Below are 5,898 nucleotides of genomic sequence, written 5' to 3'. Positions count from 1 at the left end.
TATGATTTGTGGGAATTCATCCAAAGTGATACTAATACAAATCTTCCACAAATGCGTAAAGCCATAAAATACTATATACATGGTCTCACAATATATTAATGACTACCATCATGGTTAGGAAGTCATTTCTATCTGCCAAGCTTAGGAAATGCAAGTTCCATCAATAACAATGACAGCCATTGGAATCTATCTTCATATTTATGTATCATTAAATAAGAAATAAAAGTTATAAAGCTAGTTTCTCAGATTTACTTAGATTAGAATGGAAAAAATATATTAAATTTAATATTATTACATTTTTCTTATTCTTGGGCTTAAATACTGATCTGTGTTGCACGGTGAATAATTGCTGTGGTGTAGTACTCCTAGAACAGATTTTGGTTTGGGTGTGTGCCGGGGGGCAAATCATCCAGTGAACAATAGCATAATTGTTTGCAAACGTATTGCTACTCATTTACTTTTTCCCAAAATAATAAAAAGAGCACCGAAAGACAATACAGCACTTTGCTTCTGCTTTATGACTCCAAGAACATTCACAATACATGTTGTGAAGATTCACTTCAGTTGTACAGTCACTTGGTACAAAAAGCAATTTTTTTATTTCTCACAGGGATAATTGTACTCGTAGGGATAATTGAAATAAATCTCCAACACAGTTTAAAGTCTAAATATTTTCAAACTGTTTAGTAAATCCGTATCAATATGTCTGAATCCTGAGCTCTTTTCACAGACTTCGGAGATAATAACTCAGAGCACTGAGATATTATATTTTAATGGACCAATTTACCTCAATTATCCAGTCATGTACGAAAATAACGTAGGGATGATCTTGCGCTGAATCAGGCTGTTCTCGCTTACCGAACATGTAAGCGAGAACGGCCTGTGTAAATTCGGCCGTCAAGATCAAATTTTTTGGGACCTGCAAGAGCAATCGGGAGGGGAGCTGACAGCTCTGCTCCCCTGATTGCTCTTGCAGCCCTGTAGTATGTGTTCTTAGAAAGAGATTCCCTATCCAAGAACACAGGAGTCCCACAGCAGTGCTCATTATGAATGAATGCAGCTGTGGGAATCATCCTGTGATGATTGTCATGGCTTTATTCATTGGTGAGCACAGCTGGGCACTAGAGGTTAAATGAGGGAAAATGGTTTTCTCGATCTTCCAATGGGTCTGCGAAATCGGTTCGCCGAAATTTTGCGAACCCATCGGAAATGCGAGGAAATTTTCGCGAGAATATCAAAGGCATTCTCGCTCATTCCTAAATAAAAACATTGCTTTTCATACGATTGGATAATTGATGTGAATGTTGACACAAATCATTGTGAGAGAATTCTAAGAGAATTTTCTTTAGTAAATCATCCTCATTCCCACACATTGGGCTTGATTTACTAAAGCTCTCCAAGGCTGGAGAAGATAGACTATCATGGGAGAACCTGGGTGATACAGTAGGGGAGAAACATATTTGGTTTATTAATGTTACATATACAAAGCAAGGAACACCTCCTCTTTTATTTGTATTGTCGGACATAAATGTTCTGTCCACTGTGATGATTTACCTATTTCGTACCTTCAATGTTATAATCAACAGACTCTTCAGAGGAGGAAAAGCCCCGTTCCAGGTATTTGTATGAAATAAAACAGAGCCTACATACTTCTTACTCTGTCTGGTTACACTGTTCTGGAAGCAGACTGCCATGACACAAGAAAAAAGCCTTCCTGGCCAAACACTTTTCATTAAATCCTATGGAAAGGCAGACATTGCTTTGTATCACAACTGCAGGTTTAGTTATGCCATCACCTATCTTTGTTCATTCCTGTGATAACTGGATTTTTATTTTATTATAGTTTATAGCAAGAACTATATTTCATACACCATTGACTTAAGATTTTCTAAATTTACAGGGTCAATAACTAGGATATTTCAGACTTTTGGTATATTAGGTAAAATATATCTATGTAAAGGGCATGGCTTGGCTATTTTTACAGATTTTAAATTTTCTTTATATATTATTGAGAATAATATTCCTGTAAGAAAAAGAACTGTTACAGGAACAAAACCCCACTCATGCTTATTCCTATGTAAATCTTGAAATATGGGGAACTAAAAAGTGTTTAACCCAATAGGCCCACAAATTCTCACAAGAAGTTCCTTTTAAAGCCAACTTTGCTTTATGTCACACAAGTTCAGGACAATATACAAAACAACACAAAGGGGGGAGGGAGGGGGGGGTTGTAGCATATCTTTGCAAATACACATGGAAAGCACACTGCAGTGTCCAGACCTTATTGCTTGGTACATTCTATTACTGTCACTGTAAATGATTCTTTGGGATTGTTTGGGTAATAGTTTAGACATGATCATTATATAGACATGCTGTTTGGCTCTGCTTGCTCTATAGAGAAGGGAGGAGTGGGACACCCTGTTGCCTTGGTATACAATAGTAAAAGAATAATGGTCATTAGTGGAAGGTCGTTATTAATCTAACACAGCAGACTTTTTTTTATGTTGGGGACATCTGTAATATTACTTTTTTTCAGGCAACAAAAACATGGCATTTTCAGATTTTATCTCTAAACTTTCTCAAGCTATGGATCATCTATAGCAATCCACAAACAGAGAGTGGGCTCATCTATGATCAGCTTGTTCAGACATCAGCATTGTAAGACAGATCAAGATTTACAGTGCGTGTTCACCAAATCAAATAGGTACACATAGAAAGAAAAGGTACACATGGGCATGGCAATATAGAAGACAATACATAGGAACGTCCTGGAACACTTTCATGCTGGCCATGAAAAACCTAACCAATCTATTTTTACTACTAAGCTAATAACAAGGATTGTTGAAAGCCGCACAGCCACATCAAGTGTGTTCCCATGCCCTAAACTTTTCCATAGTTTCTGGCCAGGGGAAGTCTTTCTTTGCTATAGTTTCACTTAGACCTGTTCTTGACAGTAAAAGAGAAGCTGCAGACTGATATGCCCATCTTTATGTTCCTCTGCTCTCTCCTCCTATCAGAGATTCTTGGACTGAACACACCTGATTGGTTCCTTGTGCTGCTTTTCTCTTTTCCTTGTCTACAAATGGCCGATATCAAGTCAGATTTAAGTACTTATACTGTTCACGATGTATTAATGAATATGGGGCTAAAATTAGTCATAATTTTATATCTGCCTAGAGTTCAGCTTTAATGAACATTTTGTTTAAAGCAGTAAAGAGTGGAGGTGCTAAGAGTTTGTGTAAGAATGAACTTGAAGTAACATTATCAGTGATCCTATCATAATAAATTATCCAATAGAACACATTCCCTTATTTGTAGGTCTTTGAAACTCAGATAATTTAATAATATTAAAAGAAAAAAATAGGGATTTCCATAGTTTTTCTAATTCATATGACTCCACCATGTTTTTTCTTTACAAGTGTCTTTACATCTCCAATTTTTATTCCTAACATTTGTTATCAATGTTACTTACAGATTCACGTATTTTATGTTCTTTATGTAATTTTACCACTACAGTATAACATAATAATACCAATAGGGTAGTTTGGAGTGACTAATGCTATAGTTATATATAAAATTTATGACTGTCATATAACCAGAACTGACACTGGATACACAAATATTATTTATGAAAACTGTATGTTTAATTAACATAATCTCTTGTGATAAATTCTTCTGGTTTGTTGCTTATAGATTACTTATAAATACTTGTAATCTGGTAGAATTTTATCTAAACAGGGGTTTAAGTTTAGTTTATTACAATATACAGCAGCATAAAGGGACACAATCATGTCCAGTCAATTCTGTGATCATTATTATTATTAATATGTCTTTTATATTTTTATTAAAAATTACTTTGTCATATAGAGCTAATGTACCATGTACTGTTGATTTAGATTTTGAGCTGTGGGTTTCCGGGCAGCTGAAAATAATTTCAAGGGTTCCTATAGGATAAAGGCTTATCATATAGTATATTCAAGGTGTGTTCAGCAGAATTACAAACAGTGCAAATTATTAGTGATTAAATCACGCACCATCAAGAGAATAAAATCAAGCAATAAGCTCTTTTTTATTACTTTAACTACAGAATTGTGTCTTAAAAATAATTTTAATGATGTGAACCTGCAGCCATACCCCTGTAATTTATTTATTCCTATGATTAACATTTCATATATTCAAATTCACACAAGATTTTAAGCTCTTCGGGGCAGGCTCCTCTCCTCCTCCTGTGTCCCTTTCTGTATCTGTCTGCCATTTGTACCCCGAGTTATTGTACAGAGCTCCTTAATATGTTGGTGCTATATAAATACTGTTTATTATTATTAATAATAATTAAATATTTCAGGTTCTACTATCCATGGTTTAAATTTCAGTAAATAGGTTAGGAGTTTGTATTTTTAGTTTTAATATATCTTATAAAAAATGTCACCTTTCTAACCATAGAAGTACAAAGCTGTGATGAATAATTACACATGATGTGAAGGAGTTTTCATTAGGTCATTAAGTATAGTGCTTCTTACCAGGGCACAGCAAGAAGAAAATGCAGTCCATAAAACAACTTTCATTATAAAATGATTTTAAAATGCAGATAAAAATGCTAGATAAAGAAAGGATACATCCCGTGTCAGGTTTTTATCACTGTAAGGGGGTCCGTGTTGAAGAATATAAACTTTTTACAATTCTAAGGACTCTATTTATAAAACAGGGAATCTGACATTCCCCGGTGGTAATCAATTACTGCCATTAAAACATGTGAACCTTGTAGATATCCATGGGATCCAAGGGAATGTTTGATTGCCCATGTTATAATAGAGCCATATTTAACTGAACTTACAAAACTGTGCTTCATATTTGATACATATATCAAGTATTGCAAAACAAATTCAATTTCAAATCAAACAAAAAATAACATTAAAAAGACTATATGTGAATATTAACTGGCCTGCCGTACCAGCATTTAGAGAGATGGATGATTGTGGGTAATGGTGATGTTTGGGGGTTTCCAAGAAATGTCGAAACTCAAGGAAAAGGTGTATTTTACCGTTTACTTGAAGTAAGCCAGTGCCCAGATCATGCATTCCAAAGTATTATATATTCTGGCATTTTTTGTAAATTTAATAACCACAACCACCCAACCTTGGAGCAGCTTCTTTGATCTATGAAAGGCAATAACTTCACATTACAAGCAGCTAGAGAGGTCAGGGCTTCTGCTGATTTTATGAAATCTGTAAACAGTCTAATGTGCAAACTCTGAACACCGGTCCACTGTAAGTGTATGGCTTATTAGAAGTAAATGTATAATAAAAATACATAAGTATATGGCTGATGATAGTATATTTTCATGGCAAGGATGTCAAAGTCAATATTTCACTTGTACACTAGAGTACATTAGGTAACAACGGCCAAGGAATTGATGATAAGGTTATTTAAACAGCTGAAGTGTAACAAAAAGCAGACATGTTAATAACCTCTGACCTAATGCCAGAGGTTATTAACATGTCTGCAGCCCTGAGACCCTCATTAATTGTTAACAATGTATACCAAACCCATATGTTAAGGGTGTATTAAAAATGTATGTCTATTGTTAATTATATTATATAACAAATTCCGCTATTATATATATATAATGTGCTTGTGTGTCTTTAAACATATAAATATTTGTAACTACACATCTTTCTATACAGGCCAAGACTACAATTTTAAAAGCCAACAAAATCAATTTATTTAACAATATTGCCCTCTTGTGGCAAAGTGCTGGAATTTACCAACATCTATGAGTTTGTAATATTACATAGGGTTACTATTCAGTCAGAAAAATTGTGAAAAAAAAGCAAAGAAAAAGCACACTACTGCAATTAATACGGGTGATGTAATAATAATATTATTTTATCTAGAAAT

The sequence above is a fragment of the Pyxicephalus adspersus genome, chromosome 3, assembly GCF_032062135.1.
Source record: "Pyxicephalus adspersus chromosome 3, UCB_Pads_2.0, whole genome shotgun sequence".
NCBI lineage: Eukaryota > Metazoa > Chordata > Amphibia > Anura > Pyxicephalidae > Pyxicephalus > Pyxicephalus adspersus.
The sequence above is the reverse complement of the archived record's forward strand: the minus strand, read 5'-3'. Positions refer to the sequence as shown.